This window comes from Schistocerca piceifrons, chromosome 2 (genome assembly GCF_021461385.2).
Source record: "Schistocerca piceifrons isolate TAMUIC-IGC-003096 chromosome 2, iqSchPice1.1, whole genome shotgun sequence".
Taxonomy (NCBI): Eukaryota; Metazoa; Arthropoda; class Insecta; order Orthoptera; family Acrididae; genus Schistocerca; species Schistocerca piceifrons.
In genome coordinates, this window is record NC_060139.1 from 485,121,171 (window position 1) to 485,142,430 (window position 21,260).

Here is a 21,260-nt window from a genome sequence, read left to right on the forward strand (position 1 = left end):
GTCGCCACTGACTGTAACTGTACGAGTGGGGTACGTATTTGAAATGAGACTCAAGTTTTCTTTGAACTGTTCAGCAACTGTATCTTCTGATTCGGTAAAACAATACAATTAATAATTTAATCAGATTGTCAAGTATAACCTCTACCCATACTATTTCGCAGGAAGTATCTACTTCAATTTCACTACAAGGCAAACTACTTCTGACAGCAATAAATACCCCACTACCAACTGTATTTAATCTATCCTTTCTGAACCCTGTTAGATCATTTGAAAAAATTTCAGCTGAACTTATTTCCGGCTGTACCTGTAACTATTTGAGCTTCAGTGTTTTCTATTAGGACTTGGAGCTCTGGTTCTTTCCCAACACAGCTATGACAATTTACAAGTACAATACTGATTGTTTATACAACTAACTTACTGTGTTTTACTTGTCCCCTATTGGATGGATGCTCTTTATCTGGTTCCCTGACACCTTCTGACCTAAAAAAAAAAAAAAAAAAAAAAAAAAAACAGCCCAGTCCCTTCCACACAGCCCCCACTACTCGTGTAGCCACTTTCTGTGTGTAGTGGATGTAGGACATCCATCCCTATCATTTCAAATGGTGATTTTTGTTGCTTCTAGTAACCTTTGTAATAGTACTTGCTTATGGCTCAGGTTCACTCACTGTTCACACGGAACACAATTCTTTGCATGTTGGGCCGTGTCTTCCTTCCTCCTCTTGCAATAGTACCATTCTGCTATTCTCTGGTTTGCTGCCCCCTGATGTCCATGCCCAGATAGCATGTGGTCATATATTTCTCTCGACATAGTGTGCAGAGACAGAGTTGATAGTATTCTTTTTCTTGTCAGCAGCTGATGTTGTCATTTCGACGTCCTCTATTGTTTTATATATGGTCTGTCTTGCACGACGACGGTATCTTCTATAAGGCATCTTGGCAGCGTTCAATGCAGTTGCCTGTGCAGCAGCAGCAAATAAAGACTTTGGCAAATCATCATATATGTCAGCCTCACCTTTCACCTTGTATACACGTAGTAGACGTAAGATATCTCTTAATGAAACTGTATTTATATGGATCAAAGGTAAAGGTACTTGTGAATATGTTAAATTTGTTGACGATTGTACAATGTATTTACACAAATAAAGTGATCTGTAGCGTAGCTAAAAAACGGACAAGGGTACATCTAGAATCTGTCGACATAGAGTATGCAACAGCATGTTACGTCAGCTCTCTGAGCTCTTGACCTTTGACCCCGCCGATAAGGCGGCGCTACGTCATCTTGGCAGCGCGCCAGCCGCTGACTTAGCGTACAGCCGACGGGCGCACCTAGTAGGACTAGTGCGCCCGTACGGGATAACGCGCGGCTGGCACTGTGAAATATTCTAAGTCCTTATCAACGTCACGCGCTATCTTGCGTCTATAAAAGCAAGCGCAGCCCGCGAAGCGGATCATTTGCGCTGCTGCTGCTGCACAGGCAACTGCATTGAACGCTGCCAAGATGCGTTATAGAAGATACCGTCGTCGTGCAAGACAGACCATATATAAAACAATAGAGGACGTCGAAATGACAACATCAGCTGCTGACAAGAAAAAGAATACTATCAAATCTGTCGCTGCACACACTCTACTCGATGGACCCGCAGTCTTTTGTGGTTGTACAATCGCCAACAAATTTAACATATTCACAAGTACCTTTACCTTTGATCCATATAAATACAGTTTCATTAAGAGATATCTTACGTCTACTACGTGTATACAAGGTGAAAGGTGAGGGTGACATATATGATGATTTGCCAAAATTTTTATTTGCATTTTCAGTAACATGATATGTTCGATAGGCTATGACGTCACGATCGACGAAGCTTTCCAGTCCTGATACATTCGGAACGCCTGTACCACCACGTACAATAGCGACTGTTAACCATCCGTTGCCATGGGTGAATCAATCATTGATGTCAATGCTGAAGTTCAGTCTGCAACCACAAAAGACTGCGGGTCCATCGAGTAGAGAGTGTGCAGCGACAGATTTGATAGTATTCTTTTTCTTGTCAGCAGCTGATGTTGTCATTTCGACGTCCTCTATTGTTTTATATATGGTCTGTCTTGCACGACGACGGTATCTTCTATAAGGCATCTTGGCAGCGTTCAATGCAACGGATGGTTAACAGTCGCTATTGTACGTGGTGGTACAGGCGTTCCGAATGTATCAGGACTGGAAAGCTTCGTCGATCGTGACGTCATAGCCTATCGAACATATCATGTTACTGAAAATGCAAATAAAGACTTTGGCAAATCATCATATATGTCACCCTCACCTTTCACCTTGTATACACGTAGTAGACGTAAGATATCTCTTAATGAAACTGTATTTATATGGATCAAAGGTAAAGGTACTTGTGAATATGTTAAATTTGTTGGCGACAGTTACATTCACAAATTGCCTGTAATAATTGGAGGACCATAAAAACAATTGTAGCTCCTTACTAGACTTAGGAACCTGAAATTCTGAATTCCTTCTACAAACCTTGGGTCTGTCAACACCCCTTCTTTGCTAATTACGTGACCTAAGCTTCCTGCTTCCTCTACAGCAAAATGACATTTTTCTAAAATAGTGTTTGTGGCATGTAACTATTTAAGAACTTCTCTCAGCCATTGCATATGCTCTTTCATATCCCACAAGAACACAATTATGTCATTGAGATACACTGAGCTCTCCCGATTTTTCAAGCTTCTCAATACTCCTGTCTGCAACCACTGAAATGTTTTGAGTGCATTCTTTAACTCAAAAGGTATCCTCCAGTATTGATAATGACCCAAGGAGACCAACATTGCTCTCTTCAGTCCTTCCTCTCATACGACCTCTAACTGATGATATCTATTCCTTAAATCTGTGATATAGAAGTACTGACATGGTCCAAATCATCAATGGTCTCCATGATATTGGGTATGGGGTATGTGTTGGTTATTGTCTTACTGTTAAGATGTTGATTGTCACAGCAGAATCTATATTTATGAGAACCATGTGTTGGTGTTTTGGGCGTGACTAAAGCAGTTTCCCCCTTGGACTAGTGCTCTACTCTGTTATTCCATTGGCTAGCTGCTGGTTAATGAAATTTACTGTAATCAGTTGTAAATGCTGAGCTATATTATACAGTTTACAATGTGCAGATGCTTCATTTCCTGCTGGGATTCATGCTGTGTTATTGGCGTTTCCAGGAAAGAGCCCTAGGGTTAAAGTAAACCCTCAAAGTTGATTAGCAATTTCTCCATTTCTAGTCTTTCTGGTCCTTCCAGATGCTCTACCATTTTACATAATGCAGTTTTAGCAGAGGCTGGCATCTGATTATAGCCCATATCCAATGTGCTCTAATCATCCTTCTCCAGGGTGTCCATATTCTGACTACAAGAATACACAGATAATAACAGACACAACACTTCATTACTTAAAGAATACTGGTACAGTAAAACACTGCCACAGAGTCGTTGCCCTTCTAGTCTGAGACACACAGGCTGAATGTCAACATATGACTGAGGGCGAGGCTGGCTGGGTGTGAGTCTTGGGTGCCCACCCAGACTCTGAGCTGGGTTTGATGGTGCCAGATGTCCCAGTATCCTGTTCAGAGAGTGTAGACATGGCTGCCATTCTGACACACGGTGGCTGCTGGTAACCATTTGGGGTGCCTCAAAACCGTGTGCCCAGACCATTGTCCCTGGTGCAGCATCCACTGCTGGCACGCATGAAAAAGCTCAGCAGGGCTAAGGGAACCAATAGGAGTCATCTGGTAGGCTGTCAGAAAGAACACTAGCACCTTCTCACCGGGGAAGACCTGCAGATATTTTTTAATCTGGGTGTTAAAGGTGTGAACCATGCACTTGGCCTCTTGAATAGAATGGGGGTAAAAGGGAAGGGAGCGAATGTGGTGCATGCCTGAACTCACACAGAAGGCACAAAATGTCTGGGACTGGAACTGGGGCACATTGTCAGAAATGGAAATGACAGAGAGACCCTCCACAGAAAAAAAGTTTGCGAAGAGGCTGAATAGTAACTTCGGTAGTGGCCGAGGAGCACCAGACCATGTGTAGAAAACACGAAAATGCGTCGATGTCAATCAGCCATAAGACATTTAGAAACAGACCTGCAAAATCCACATGGATGCATTTCCAGGGCTGGACTGCCGGAGCCATAGGTAAAACACTGGGGACACGCAGCAACCAAATGTTCTGGCCCCTGGTCAATGCCAGGCCAGTACTCACGTCTGGGAACCAAGGCTTTGGTGCTATAAACATCACAGAGACCTATGTGCGACAGTTGTAAGACCTCCAGCGGCAGACTCTCGGAAATGACCATTCTGGGAGCTAAGTCGTCCGTAGAGAGGAGGAGGACCCTGTATGATACTGAGAGATGATGATACAAGACAAAGTGGTTACAAAATGGATCAGAAGCACAGTCCAGAGGACAAGATGGCCAACCCTGCTGGACGAAGCAGATCACCTGCTTGAGGACAGGATCAGATGCTGTGGCCTTGGCGACACGGGTACTATTGAAACTTAACAGAGGCTCTCCTGCGAACCATGCAGAACTAGCACTCCTGAAAGAAAGGATGTTGCGGAGACATGGCTTAGCCACAGCCTGGGGGCGGAAGTAAAGCTGTGAGGACGGGGCGTGAGTCCTGCTTGGGTAGCTCAGTTGGTAGAGCACTTGCCCGCGAAAGGCAAAGGTCCCGAGTTCGAGTCTCGGTCCGGCACACAGTTTTAATCTGCCAGGAAGTTTCATATCAGCGCACACTCCGCTGCAGAGTGAAAATCTCATTCTGGATAATGGATCCCTGCTAAGCATGTGAACATCACTTCCAGAAGCGGCAATGAATGTGTGTTGACGTGAACTCAGGGTGACCTTAAAATCTCCACAAAGTCACAGTTTCCCAGAAGGTTTCATCACAATAACAATGGGTGTACCCCCATGCAGTAGAGGAACTGGGAACCACAACCCAAGAGACACAAGCTGGTCCAGCTCCTCCTTGACTTGTGAGTGGAGGCCCATCGGAATCTGCCGAGCAGAAAAAACCTAGAACAAGCTGCTTCAAGGTTATATGGGCTTAACAGTCTGTGGCATACCCTAGGCCTTCCGCAAATATATCATGAAATTCAGAGAACAGAGATTCCAATGAGTGAAAGGGGACATCAGCAGATACCAACTGGATGGAGTTCCTGAGTGAAAAGCCAAAGATCTGAAAGGCATAAAACGTGAAAAGGTTTGCTGAACCAGCATTGTCAACAACAAAAAGTAATAGGCTGAGTTACTGATCTGTATCCAATGTCAGCTGTGATTTGACCAAGCAAGGGGATTTGCTGTTTACCGTATCACCGTAGACACTTGTTTACTGACAATGGTGTAGGGGAGCCGAGGTCTGAATATGCTTTGGCATTTAGCAGGGAAACTGCCGCAGCAGTGTCCACCTGCAGGCACAGCTGCCACAGGAGAACTAAAACCTCGATAAAAAACTTGTTGGATTTCTAATCGGAAACCAGCCCTGATGATGACACTTCCTGGATGTCCATATCCATGCTCTGATACTGCATTCTGTGCCATTGAGTGAAAGACTACTGCACTACAACACTTACCACAGATGGCCCAACAGTGGGTACACTCTGATCTGTCATGTTGGGAGTAATGAGACACACATGATGGCAACAGGGAGCAGTGGCTGGAACACTTGTCAAGGGAAGGGCTTTTTAATTAGAGGACTGGTTGCCAAACTTCCTTATCCAGGGCGGAACAGATTATAACATTGCAATCCATGATGTTTGCACATGACTCTTTTGACTGGGACGTGACAAAATGGCATTTGTGATGAAGGCCATGGAGAGTTGCAGCGCAGGCATGATAATACTGACAGAGCTGTTTCTTGCATTGGCAGATTTCAATCGTAGCAGCCATGACATGCGTGCAGTGATACTAGGAAGATGACAACAAGGAGAAGTTGTCAAATGACAACAAAGAAGGTTCCTGCAATGGAGCCAACGTCCTAACACCTGACACAAGGTGGGAGAAATTCTTGACAAAAACAGTGCATGATATGCCTCCACATATGTATTGTGGAATGCCATAGGTGGTGTTCTTATGCTTCCCAATCTTCCACCGCCTTGTCAACCAGTGGGAACGGAGGAGGAACCATTGCCATAGACAAAAGGGGAGAGAGTAATGCCAGAACAGCCTGTCATGGGACCTTAAGAAGTTCCGACTGTTCTTGCACCAACGTTTGAAGCAGAGCTTTCATGTCACAACAAGAAAATTGTCACAACCAAATGCACAAATCACCCACACAATGAAACAATGAAAACTGACCATGCCTGTGGCCACTGTGTTCTGACAACAAAAATACCCAGATAATATCAAACACAACACTATTACTTCAAGAATACTAGTTCAAGTAAACACTAGCCTCAGAGTGGCTGCACTGCAATTCCAAGACACACAGGCTGAATACCAACATATGACTGAGAGTGAGGCTGGTGTGGTCTGACTCTAGAAGCCGTCAGCCAGCCAGTAGAGTACCCTAAGGAGAGGCTGCGTAAGCATCTGAGAGTGGTGGCACCTATCAGTCCTTGCATCTAGTGATTTCTGTCACATGCCATACAGCCCAGATTGTGAGTATGGAATCTTATGCAGGTCACTGCAGTCCAGATTTGTTACCAACAGTAGTTTTACCTCATCCTCACAAAAATTATCTATATTCATGGGTACCTTTTTCCTACCATCTCTTTCTTGTACATGTACAATGCTCTTTCTTCCAAAACTACGCAATTTATGCAGTGCCTCATTTTCTTGTAGTGGCTCTATTACAAATAACATCAGCAGGCAACTCAGGGTCTACATTCACCTGTGGCTCTGTTTTATGTGAATCAAGCCTTAGTGTTTTGTACACAGTTAGATGAAACTTGTGATAGAACCTTATTGGTGACAGTTTTCCCTAGCTAAATGTTGTTCCTCTAAGTCATGGGCTCCCAAACCTTTGTTTGTCACTCCCCTGTACTGCCAAAAATGGAAAGTTCGTGCCCCCTTCACAATAATAACACTTCGTACCTACAGCAAGCATGTGAAAGTGTGGCCAATTAGCTTATCATCTTGGTGGGGGAGTTGAAAGGGAAAAGTAGAAGGACTTGGTGAGGAAAGCGGGTCATAAGAAGGGAAATGCATATGTATTAATTTCTCTTTTGGCACTGGCAATGTAAGGGTAGTGTATGCACCATGTACCAGTCAGCCACTGTGGTGTAAATACTGCACGGAAGTGACATGAATTTGTGAAGGCTCACAAGAGCCCCAGTTTCCATGCACTATCATATCTTCAACGTTAATGCATCTATGAACTGTATAAGACCAAAATTGCACAATGAAGCAGAAAAACAATAAGAATATGCAGTATCAAAATTCAGTTTTAGTTTTGTACTTATTTGACTTTGGCGCATGCTTTCATACAAAATGTTGGCCGATGGGCACCAGTTCTGTACTGTGATACGCATCTTTGGATTGGCAGCAACGATGTGTAGCCAAGTCAGCATTCCCCCTCTCACAAACACGGTGGCTAAACAACACTCCCTCTACATCATGCACGTCTTTGATGTAAGCCACTAACTAAAATTGTGCATACAGCAACCACAACAATGTCTATTCTTAAAAATTGTTTCCTCAATTCAGTTTAGGACAGTGTCTCATTTTGCAGTACTGGTAAGTGCAATGAGTACACTTCAGTGCTACACAAATTTATACTGATGTTCACATGTTCATTGGATTATGAGCAGTAGAATATTTGTTACAGTATGAACAGTTGAAGTTAGTGTTTTATCTCAAGGGCGTGCAGGTGGAGGAGAGTGAGAGAGTGCCATTGTCGCTGCAGCAAAGTGTTAATTGAGAAGAGGAATGTTGATATGTGTTCGGTTTGAAGCTGCCAACTGACGAGTTCATGCACATTTTACCAAAAAACTGCAGTGGTATAAATTTGACAGAAGAAACGTAGATTCGAGATTGCACATTATACAGATAGACTCTCATTTTCAAATGTGTTACCCACACATATCAAGAAAAATGAAACTGTTTTAAAGCTGCTGTAGCACTAAGCAGTTAGCAGAGAAAAACGACATTTCGAAAACATAATGAGGTCCGCCCTCGTGGTCTCGCGGTAGCGTTCTCGCTTCCCGAGCACGGGGTCCCGGGTTCGATTCCCGGCGGGGTCAGGGATTTTTCCTGCCTCGAGATGACTGGGTGTTGTTGTGTCGTCTTCATCATCATCATTCATCCCCATTACGGTCGGAGGAAGGCAACGGCAAACCACCTCCATTAGGACCTTGCCTAGTAAGGCGGTGCGGGTCTCCCGCATCGTTCCCCTACGCTCTGTAAAGAAGCGTGGGACTTCATTTCCATTTTTATAGTGAGCATTGTAGGTTGTTTCAGATAATTTTATATAAATACAATTGTTATTACCAATAGTAATTAATCACTCATTTGGTTATTATTTAAATTGTCAACATCAGATGGTAAACCACACACAGCACAACTTCTCTCGCGTATTTAGTGCCTCAACAGTAAGATTTTGATGATGGTGCCAGTCGGGGAAAAAAGGTTTATCAATATGAAGTTTCCAACTTTGTCTGACGTGCAACAGTAAGAACAACTAACAATGTGCGTACTGTACTTCCCTCGCCCACTTTCCTTTGTGAGTGATAGTTACTAACATCTTAACGTAGACTTGGGGGTGATAATAATGTTTGGTTTGGGGCCGCTCAACTGCGCGGTCTTCAGCACCCGTACAAAGTCCCAATTTTTACACAGTCAATTATTATTATTATTATTATTATTATTATTATTATTATTATTATTATTACACTGTCCTATCTAACCACTGTCATGGATGATGATGATGATGATGATGATGATGATGACAACACAAACACCCAGGGCCCGGGCAGAGAAATAGACTTGGGAAGAAAATGGTTTAGTCTTATTGTGTTGTATTTTGTGCCCAATTCTGTGAAACAAAGCCCTTTAAAAATTGCTAAAATTGTTCATTTCTAAGGTAATAATTAGTTTAGCCAAATTACCATAAATTTTGTGTAATCTTCAATTTGGTCAAATTCACATGAGAAAAGCCTATGGAGATTATTGCAACCTCTCCATTGAAGCAAGGAAAATTATTTGTATCCCTTATAAATTTCTAAATACAAGATTTTAAATAAGAACGTCTGTGACATTTGGATTTATTCTCTAAAATGGTCAGTACAGCATTTGCATAGAAATTCGGGCTTTACTCATTTCTGAGATGGGCAGTTTCAAATGTGGCACTTCTTTGTAGCAAATATTGTAAAAATAATTAAGTCTGTTGGAGTACATTGCAATGAATAGAAGAAAATGATGACTTCTGATAGATACGTGAGCCTGCAAGCAGTCTGAAACAGGAAGGCGGCTCACACAGAGTACTTTGAATGGGGCTGATATCGAATGATCGAATTACGGCCTGTCACAATTATTCACTTGGTGAAGGGTTAAAAAAAGTACATAAACTGTATAATATAAATATTTTATTGTAGACCTATATGATTTGCACATAAATTTTGTAATTAAAAACAAATAAATCAATGTGATGAATAACCTTACATATTTTTGCAAATATTTTCAGTTCTTGGTTAAATAGAAGAAAGTGCACAATATAGGTCACTAGCAATATTGAGTTGGCTCCTATATTTTGTTTTCATTTTAGCAACTGCTGAAAACGCCCTTTCACACAAATAAGTGCTTGAAAATAATAAGTACAGTTGCAGTGAAAAAAATAAGTACAGTTGCAGTGCTCGCTTTGCGTACTGGGATAAACCTTCAGATATTTTTTTCCAACGCTTGCTCTTGCAGCATTTTCAACAGCACATCTCTGTGAATGTGGAAAGGATCTGTTGCCAGTCTGTAAATGTTATTAGCACATGAGCTAGGGAGTAGCATTTGAATTCGTCAGTTAGATGCTGCATTTGATTTGATATTTTATTTGTAGTACCATTTTGCTTAAAGACCTCCATAAAGAGTGCTTCTTCCATGATTCCAGATAATTTGGGAAAACAGGAATAATTGCAGGCTACAATTTTACATTTTCAAAGTTACAACTTATCAGTATACCATGTAATAGCATCCCAATGATAAATTAGGTTTGAATTACCACCTTTCAATTTCAAGTTCAGTGAGTTCAATGAATCAAAAATGTCTAACAGATAAGCCAACACGACTTGAACACTTGGCTTTCAGAGTTCCACAAAAAGTTCAGTTTGCTTTTGGATTCTCAGATACTGAATCACTTCACCTCTTAAGTTCAAATAATCTAGCTAACATATTTCCTTTTGAGAGACAGCATACTTCTGTATGAAATAGCAATTTTTTTTGCTCTGTTCCCAAAGGTCCACAAAAAGAAGAGTATTTAACACACTCTTTTTAGTGTGATTCACAATTTTGATGCATAGTTTGAAGACATTATTGAGTTGTTTTGGAAGTGTCTTAGCTGCCAAGGCTTGAAGGTGTATAACACAGTGAACTGAAATAACATTGGGATTCTTTTCTCTGACCACCTGTACAAATCCTGAGCGAGATCCAAGCATTCACGGGGCACCGTCTGTGCATACGCTGATCAGGTTCTGCCATTACTGTTCGTATTTAGTAAAGAATTCAGGTATCACTGTCATTATGTGAACTGCTTTTGAAGCAGTCATTAGCTCTGTAGAAAATAGCATCTTGTATGTAATTGTTTTGTTTTTGTATCTGTTGAATGAAAACTAGTAGTTTGGCAACAATTTGCAACGTCTGTACTGTTGTTTAACTGTATTGCAAAAAATTGTCTCTCTTTCATGGCCAGAACTACATGATTTGTAATATTTGTGGCTATATCATCAATCCATTGTTCCACATTGTTGTCAGAAAGTTGCATTTATGAATTCCCCCCCCCCCCCCCCAAGACCAATAGTAGCTGGTTTCAACAAACAGTCTTTGATAAGTGTTTCTCTGACAATATGACTGTTCTTGGTTTTTGTCCTGAGTATAGATAGCTCATAGGAAGCTAGATCGCTTTTTTAGAAGACTGAGTGATGGATCCAGTACTATCCAACTTCCTAGGTTTCAAACTAGCCCATTTTGCAGCAAAGGTCCATTGGGCCATTTGAGACGCAAGGTCTCATGGCATCATGCTCAATACTTCATAACAAATAACACGTTGTGGCTGATCGACACCATTGTTGTGTACAGCAACAAAACCATATTTAATGTAATCATTACTGTATCTGCATTTTTTTTTTTTTTTTTTGACATGCACGTGATGATGTAAAGAAAAAATAGCTCTTACAAGTCGACAGTTCACTTTTACATTATAAGTACACACATAATCATATAAGTGCACACTACTAAACTGCTTGTTTGATTGATACTGAGTGAACAACTCAGTTGAAATAAGACTCAAATGCCAACACTGCTTAGAAATAAAGCCGCTACTGGCAACTATTACTGTATCACTGAGGCTCTGAGAAATCCTATATAGAAGACAATTGGCACGAAGTTTTCTTAAGCAGGTCGACGTGAGATGATTGGCCAAGTTTTCGCATGTCTACTATACTCATTTGCTACGACTTCCAGTAGTTGGATTGGCTATGATCAGTTACTATGCTTACATTCAGGCTGATGATCTAAGATAAAAATGAATCTTAGAGTACACAGGAAATACTGGATGCCCAATAGACAGTTCATCGTAAGTACTATCACATGTCGTTATCAAATAGCAACTGTATTAATAATGTAATTCGTTGGTACCGCTTGCCCCAACTGTGCCCCATTTTGTGTGTCCCCATGCCCCTCTTGGAGGGTGCGCCCCACTGTTTGAAAACCAATGGTCTAAGGTGTGCCATATGTCACCGAACGTCAGTTTTGGCATGGTGTTTTAATGGAAAGTCCAACCGCATCCTAATACAGAAACCTTTCCTTACATGAGACTACTTCTGCACATTATTCAAACTGAACTACCTCAACCTGAAAAGTCAATTAGACTGATCCTATGACTTCATGTTTTCTCTCATCCCACGCAGTCTGTAGGGTGATGGGTTAAACCGCTGACCCATGAGATCCTGACTTGCAATGACACGTGCGCCCTTGTGTCCAACGAAAACTTAAGTTTCCTGCCTCTCACCATCCTCTCTATACCACTTTGTACCTATGCATACATAGAACTTAATGGGAATGCTGCTCAGCATACTTGTGGTTGCCTCTTGTGTTTAACCCTTGTCCAGTCTTGCCCTGTATATTCCCACCATTATTCCTACAATCCCATTGATTGTGTCCCCCACAATATCATTACTCCATTGAGGCTGTCTTCAATTCCACTGAACATGCCCTAATTGTCCACTCCTATAACACTTCCCATTAGTGGCAACATGCTTAAATGCCTGTGCATTCCTTAAAAACTCTATACACCTGACAAGCACCTTTGTCTCTCCAATCAGCCGCAATTTCATTACTTACAGCAGTTGAACTTCCAGCCAACACCCTATCATTGTCGATGGTTCCAGGTCATCCAGAAATGACATTACGTTCTCAGCTGACTTTCTAGAAAAGGGAGTAATTAGGGTGGCAGTGGCTGGATCTATCTGAGGATCAGACCAACTAACAAACATTAACTGCTTATTCTTAAGCACAATTCGCCCTAGTAACTCTGCCTTGCCTGCCCTCAACTGTGCTACCTTATTAAATATTCTGCCAATACTGATATTGCATAATGTGCACTGTGCCCTAGCAGACTGCACAGAGAATGCTTCATCAGCTGTCAGCAGTGTTCCCTACAGTTCCCCCAAAACTCTGACAAGTCTACTGGCTCTGCCAGTTTGACTACGGTAACCCTCAGGTTCCTATGCTGTTCTCTCTTAGATCCCATTCCTACTTCACACACTAGTAGAATCAGTTTACCCACTCACCTCACTGTGTGACAGCTGCAAGCTGTGCCTATGACTTCGTGCTACATGAAGCCTGGGTCTCCTGACATCCACTGAAGTTAACACGAGCACTTCTGACACCACTTGTGGCGGGTGGTCCAGGGGTGTTAGACCTCTTCTGTCAGGGTGGAGTCATGGCAGTGTGGCGAGGTTGTGGGAGCAGGCTGTTGCTAGCCTAGACAGACAGCATTGAAAGTTAAACATTTTATTAGCACTCATCTAACTACTCTGATAGTGTCTCAATGGATGCAGCTGCCCTGCTCCCTTGCAGCATGTGGGGACACAGCACATGGCAGCACCAGCTGACGACTACTGCACTGTGACATTGGTGCCAAGGGATCCTGACTCCAGAAGAGCATGCAGCACTGTGTGGCCACTGTTAGTTGCGTCTGGAGCCAACATTGCTGAAGACTAAAGTGTTGCTTACAAGTGACGCCAGTGTCCGGTGGTGGAACTCGCCCCAGCAAGTGCAAGCACATGGCACCTAGATACCTACATCAGCATGGAGGGGTGGACAGTTGCATTCCCCAGGTCTCGTTCAGCTGCCCTCCTGGTCAGGAGTCTGGCCAATGCTTAAGTGGGCCAGGAGGCAACTTGCCGGCAGACAAGTACCAAGCACAAGGAGGACTTGGCACTAGCAGAAGGTGCGGTGATGGAAGCCCAAACTTGTAGTGGCTGTGTGCCATCCCATATTGCACAGTTGTTCGGCATGGCCCTTCCATCTCTATAGGCACTGCTGATGCCTCTGCTGAAATTAATAACTGTTTATATTCATTCACAGCCCAGTTGTTGTGCCAATGCAATGTTTTCAGCTGTGGCCTGGGGTGTGAAAATGGCTTCACTTGTCTTGCAAGAGCTCCATTTTAATGCTGCTTTGCATTATTGCAGTGCTTGCCCCAGAATTCTTTCATATGAAAAATCATATGGTGCTTAAAAGGAACAGACTGAACTTTCATATTAGACCTTGAGTTCGCATACACAGCAGCACAGTGTGGCATGGAAATTAATAATTAAATAACAATGACAGATCTGACTTGATATGAAAACATGATAAGTTGGAAATTGCAGCAAGGCAAAAGACAAGTAAAAAATAAGAAAGAAGTGTCTTTTTCAGTAGGGAAGGGGGAAATATTGGGGGGGGGACAAAAAAAAAAAACAAAAAAAAAAAAAACAATTTTGGAACATGAAAGGGAAAGTACAAGAATAAAGATTTTTGTAAAAAGGTAGTCTACGCGGACACCATTGGAGGCCTGTCACAGTTTATTCACAAGAGAAGTATACAGGACGCTCCTCAGAAAAAGTGCTAGCTATCTTCAGTCTTTATTCCAAAGTAAAGTCCAGCCCACACTGCATCAAAGTTCTGCCTATGACAAATAGAGTTCACAATAAAACATGTTAGCCAAACCGATATCACACTTGCAGCGTACTCCAAACATCGTGTCACGACTGATACATACCTGCCCTATGCCAACTAGTACACTGGATTAAGATGTAGTCTCATCAGAGGGCACTCCTGATGGCAAGCACCGCCTGGATAATAGCAGTGCTACAGTGCTCAACAGTATTATTGTGCCTGCAGTTAAATTTCCATTGTGATGTGGAATGACACTACCACAAAGACAAAACAGATAGTGCTGGGCAATGACAAAAACAAACAGTCACAGCCAAAATTGCAAATTCAAAAATAAAGGTGTGACTGTAGGAGAAGAAAATAAAAAAATAAAAATAAAAAATAAAGGTTATGCAGTGGAATGTCAGAAAAACAGTGGAGGGAGGGTGGAAATGCAACCACTATTACCACACCGACTCATGTTCTTTATTTTCATATGAAGATATGAACTGTTAATTGCAACATTAGACAACGTGAATGTTCTGCTGAATTTAGAATTTGCAATTTATTATATTGCTGTTGTTCATTCGTCAACTGTAAGGTTGGCTTACTGTAGTTTTCCACCTTTGTCAGTTGCCAGCTATCCTTTTCATACCAGTATAACTGCTACATCACCAACAATTGCATTATATACTCAAATCTGGCGTGCCCCTGTATTTATTCCCATTTTCCAATTTTACTCTTAGTACCAGCAAGAATGATGTGCCTTGTAAAAATGGAAATGAGCGTTTGGCGTCATTGGCCGGGAGGCCCCTTATGGGGCAGGTCCGGCTGCCTTGGTGCAGGTCTTATTACATTCGACGCCACATTGGGTGACCTGCGTGCCAGATAGGGGCTGAAATGATGATGAAGACAACACAATACCCAGTCCCTGAGCAGAGAAAATCCCCAACCCAGCTGGGAATTGAACCCGGGTCCCTTAGGCTGGCAGTCCGTCACGCTGACCATTCAGCTAATGGGGCGCTGTCACAAGAGGAAGGGGGATGAAGCAAGAAGCAACAATCCTCGGAGATATAGAGATTGAAAAGAGTTTGATTTTAGAACACCTGCAATATTCTCAGATGTTTGTACTAGGATGAATACTGTGGTCCTGATACCTTTTCAAGCAAGCACCATGTGCCAGATGTGTTGCATTGTAGAGCATACAACAGTTAATCTTGGTCTTATCTCCACTCCCTTCAAAATGTTCAGAAGGCTGCTGGATGGGTAGATAGAAGCAGTAAATTGTTTGGCCTTTGCAGATAATCTTGTGACAATACCTTAGGGAATACAAAGAAGAGACTAGAACCATGAAGGAGGGCTGAAAAGGCAGGTCCAAAAACATCATTTGAAGAGAAAGAATACATGACCAGTGAAAGTAATTCACCAAGAATTTTAAAAACCCAAGTATCACAACGTCAAGAAAACAGACAGCTTTAAATATCTGGGTGAAAATATAAACATAAAAAGTGGAAAATCAGTAGTTAAAATCTGAGCTGAAATAATAAAATCTATGTGTGATAAAAATGTTTTTCTAATTAAAGCACCATAATACAGTTTTTAACACCAGAATCCTATATGTGTCATACAGATGTAAAAATGCATTAGAAGATTTTGAGAAGACAGAAAGAAGTATCTTATCAGGTCTAATCAAGAACAAAGATGGCCATTGGGTATCGAGACCAAATAAGAAAATGTGCTCATTCTATTGTAAAACAACAGATGAGTTCAGGAAAAGATTTGCTGCACTTGGCAGACATGTTGAGTGGAGGAAGACAGATTAATAAAGAAGTTCTACATATTCTTCCAAAACAGCAAAACAGATGAAGGAGGTGGGATGGGAGACAAGACAAAAAAAGGACTTTGAAGAAATGCGGGTTGAACAGGATACCTTACTCAACAGAGACAAAATCAGATAGAAGTCAAGGTATCCAAATATTTCCAGGAATATAAAATGAACAGAAAAACAACTGGAATCAAATGGTCTGACAAGAGGAAAAGATCTCATTATGATAAAATAAAAGAGTTTTGGAGAAGAATGAAGGGAAACAGCGTGGTCCTTAGTTGGCCTGAAATGAAACTTTAAAAAAAGTAAATTTTATTTACTAATTTCTTTGTTTGTTTGTAGTCATGAAACTAGACTTGTTTTACTATGAATTACTTGACCACACTGGTTTACGATGCCTGTGGTTTTCCTAAATTCTTTGTGAAATTGCTTAAGTTCTTTGAAAATGTCATTATGGTTTTCTGCCCATATACTTTGTTAACTATTGCTAGATGTCTACTGATCTCAGTGTCAGTGAGACATAAAAAAAGTAAGTAGCAACACTTGGTATTTATACTTGTTCAAGGGGGCACTGACTGTCCATAAACACAGAACAGGACAAAATACATCGTGCAATGTGACTATGGTTGATATTCATTGATACCTACATTAAAATGTGAAATCTAAATTAACAAATTCGCATACTAGGTGCTTACACCCAGGTACACAGCATTACTGTACTGTTGGTACCAACCAAAAAGATAATGCCATGTGCTGTCAATATTCCTATCAGAATTTGAGTAGTATGTGACGCAGTGTTTTTAACATTTTTCTGGAGTCAATAAGGCTTTTTTATCAGATGGTACTTAAATGAAGAAAAATAGTTAACAACAAAACTTAAAGTTTGCTAAATTTAGAAATGTACCACTACTGTAAACTTAAGAAAGTTAACTGGCCACCATTAGTTTCTTACCTACTAGCATTAATTAATGAGATAAAATTGACAAACAATTTACACAATCAGTGTATGCTCCTCATTAATTTTATATGGAAAAGATAAATAAGAGTTCTCCAAATTTTCAGTTGTTAGAAAGTTTATCTTTTAAAGATTTCTGTTTCACTTGTTTAGTTCTTTCACTTACCTCCAGTAACTTTGACATGTTATTTTTCATCTCATGCTACGGTCTACTGATGAGTCCAGTTATCGTTAAAATTATGGACTCCCATACCCTCCTGTACTCATTCATTCAGCAGTTCATTTATATGGGTTGAAGTTATTGATGTCTTTAGTCATAGAAGTAGCTGTTTCTTATTTTTCTGGTATCCTCCATTATCAAAATCCCCACCCTCCACCCCCAATTATTCTTATTTATCCTTCCCTCTCTCCCACTATCTTTTTGCTCACGGCTCTGTTGCCAGTTCCCTCTTCCACTACTATCTCTGTATTCTCTTTTGGTCATGTTTGTGTTTATATTCATTAGCAATTCCTTATTCCAATCATTATGGCCTTCATTTCTGAAAGTAATTGGGCCATCCACTATACTCACATATTCCATTAAACTCCCTTAGTGCACTGATGAGATTGAGCCGGCCACAGTGGCCAAGCAGTTCTAGGCACTGCAGTCCGGAACTGCACGACTGCTACGGTCGCAGGTTCGAATCCTGCCTCGGACGTGAATGTGTGTGATGTCCTTAGGTTTAAGTAGTTCTAAGGCTAGGGGACTGATGACCTCAGATGTTAAGTCCCATGGTGCTCAGAGCCATTTGAACCATTTTTGAACTGATGAGATCGTGTTGAAAACTTTCTTGAAAGCTCATCTTGAAAGTTTATATGGTAGTCAATGAATTCAGATGTCTACCTAAATCAGTGCCAGCCACAGCATTTCAAACTTCACATGGGCCGCGTGCGTACCAAGGCTCGCCCTATCTTGGCTGTGCCCGGTCCTTCTCAGAAGTGCCCATTGTGGAACAACATTTCATTTAGTATTGCCATGCGGCATTTCTCAGTTTATTACAACTGTGTTCAGTTCAGCAGAATTTTGGTTTCAGCACTGTTACTCGTTACTGTTCGTTCGTTGTATGAAGGACGTTTAGAGGTCCAGTGGCTGTTTACACAAAAAGAGGCAGTCTAGTGATCCATCATCAAAGTTTTTAGAGTGAATGGGGATGACAGAAGAGGTGGATGAGAATTCTCAATATATATTATGCATTGCATAAGTGACAAGTACTGCAAATTTGCTATGGGATGACATTACAATGCCAAGCAGAAAGAACTTAAAGTTTTAGTTGACTCTGAAAGAGCATAAAAAGTACAGTGATGGTCAGAAAGGATTCATTGTTCTTTACATCAAGAAGCACTTTGTGCTAAATTGGCAAGCATGCTGCACATGAAGAAATTGGTGGTACAAATAGTGAAACTTCTGAAGCCACACACATTATTCCACCATCAGTTGCTACAGTTTTTGTTCGAACTGAATGAAGTGTATGGAGACTTACATATTACTGTGAAGTACTTTGGTTAAGTCAAGTAGCATGCATAGGACTATTTTTCAATTTAAAACTTGCTTTTGCTGTCTTTATGAAGGTAAAAAGGAGTGCAGCAATAACAATTAGAAAATCTGAAATGAATTTCAGATCTCACATTTTAAGTGGACTTGACTGCACACTGCCCACATTAAGACATTGCAAGGTGAGAAACAAATTCTTTCTGATTTGATGGGGTTGTATTTAAAAGAAAAATCGCATTGTACAAGTGACACAGTCTGACAAACACAGTCCAGTTCCCTAAGCCTACTGATATTACAGAAAACACAATGTTTGAAAAATTCATTGTGACCTTGAAAGAATGGTTTCCTAAATTTTTTGAGCACTCTATCAATTTTACAGCAGTTTTCTAGACTGTTTGCCATTTCAGTTTAGAGTACCTCTGTATATGTTCAGATGTAACTAATTGACCTGCAATGAATTCCTGTTTTAAGGACAAATCCTTTTACGTTAAAACTGTGCAGAGGATCTACATTGCTTTCCACTGGTGGAATTTCCACGTCTCCATAATGTGCTTGCAAAAGTGCTACAATAATTGATCAACATGTGTATGTGAGAATGACCTTTTGTGTGGTTACGAAACTAAATAAGTCACAATTACGTGGCAACCAGAGTGTGAAAATTTATGAAATTGTCTTTGTCTGTCTGTCCATAGGCTGACAGTTTGCATGAGATAAAAATTATATTATGTCTTTAGTACACCAAAAATAATTAAATAATACTGGAAAAACATTTTATTTGTAATCTGTTGAGAAATGTGAAGTACAGGGTGTTCCATTCATCTGATGACTGCCTGTCTGGTGCAGGAGATGCAGGGCAGCGAGCACTCTGTTGCTCAGCTATTAGATGCCATATCGTCTGTATACTGCTGCAGTGTTAAATGAATACTCTTAAAATATAAGCAAATAAATTTTGTACTCACCCACGTCACACAAGGAGGTTCTTAAACTACCTGCCACTATTTTACATGCATTTCTGACATCTAATCAAGAAATTATTAATCTCATTACATAGTTCTCTCTGATATATTGAATTAATTGATCCACTGGTATTAGCCTTGAGTTCCTCCATCGTGTGAGGATTTTTTGCGTGCACTTTGTCCTTCAGTGTACCCCACAAACGAAAATCACTTGGAGTTAAATCAGGACTTCTAGTGGGCCAGATGCTACTAATCACTCTCCACCGAACACATCGTGAATTGCGTGCAAAGAAACATTGGCCATATGAGCCCTTGTTTTGAATCCTGTTGAAAAAATTCAAAGCTTCATTCTCTTTCACTCAGTTCATTAAAAATGGTTGCAAAATGTTCTGCCCCTATTTTCTTATCATGAAGGGGTTTCTCATGAAGCACAACAGATCTATCTGTGTTCCAGTGTCAACAGTTTTGGGTATTAATACCTGTGTAAATGGAACCAAACCTTGCCTGAAAACAGAATGAGGTAAGGATCTATTACACCCATCATGCTCTTGTTTGAAAACCCATTTGCAAAACTTAACCATGTGTGTGCAGGATCATCAGGTTGAACTTCTTGTACTACTGATACTTTATAGGGCCTTAGCCCAAGCAGCTTAGCACCTCTTTGTGATGTGGTGCATGATATTTACGCTTGCTGCAAAAGACATCTAAGAGACTTTTCAGGGGGATTTTCCAGGCAGTATGCAGTGTCATTGAGTCGAGCTTCTCTGAGCACTATACGTCATTGTTTACTCTTCTTGTCTTGAAAACTTCCTGTTTCATGAATTTTATTCACTAATTTGTGAACTGCATCACGAGTCAGGACTTGAACACCTGGAAACTTCTCTTCAAACAACCTCTGAACAGTACAAGTTGACTGTATGCAGAAACAAATCATAAATAAACCCTCGTTGTGGAATTGAATAATTTGCTCTTCCCATTGTTGCATTTGCAAAATTCACCATTATCATCATGATGCCCGTTTCACTGCTTTAATGTCACTGGCCGACAAGGTGCATATATTTGTATGACCTTCAGGCTAAAACCCACAAAAAAAGGGGGGGAGGAGTGAGGTCCCATGGGACCCATTCGACCGCAAGACACGGCTTCTGTGGCCGGCTTGCTATACCCTAGGCAGGCAGTCATCAGATAAATGGAACACTATGTATAAAACCAAGTTGTATGCAGTGCAACTGCACTGCCATGTAAATGTGGCAAGTTTCTCCTCTTCCCCCTCCTTGCACTCAGATAGCAAGGTATGGCGGTGGGGGGTGTCTGCAGTGAGGCTGAGCATTATAGCGCATGTGCCGGGCACGGATCGTGAGCTGAATTCTTGGCCACCCCTGCTCTGAATGAATCCATTTCTCCACCTCCCTTGGACACAAAAATGTTGTATTTTCTCTGCCAGGCATGTGAATTTTTTCCTGTGAGAATTTATTTATTCTATATCCTATGCTTAATTGCTTGCATGCGGTAGGAGGAATACAGCCTTTAATACTGTCACAGTAGGTTGCTCTTTTGGTGTGTAGCTGCCTGGACATATTTCGACAAGTCTCACTGTGTCAGAATTGTTTGTCATCTGATACTTTACGCTTCATTGTGTGACCATTGCATTAGAGAATTATATT

The 21,260-nt window shown here is 41.1% G+C and overlaps 1 protein-coding gene across 6 annotated transcripts in view; it reads left to right on the forward strand.

Annotated features, from left to right (window-relative positions):
- Positions 1 to 21,260, forward strand: part of LOC124777949 (cleavage and polyadenylation specificity factor subunit 1) — a 299,452-nt gene that overhangs the window by 129,298 nt on the left and 148,894 nt on the right. The gene's annotated exons all lie outside the window — the stretch shown is intronic.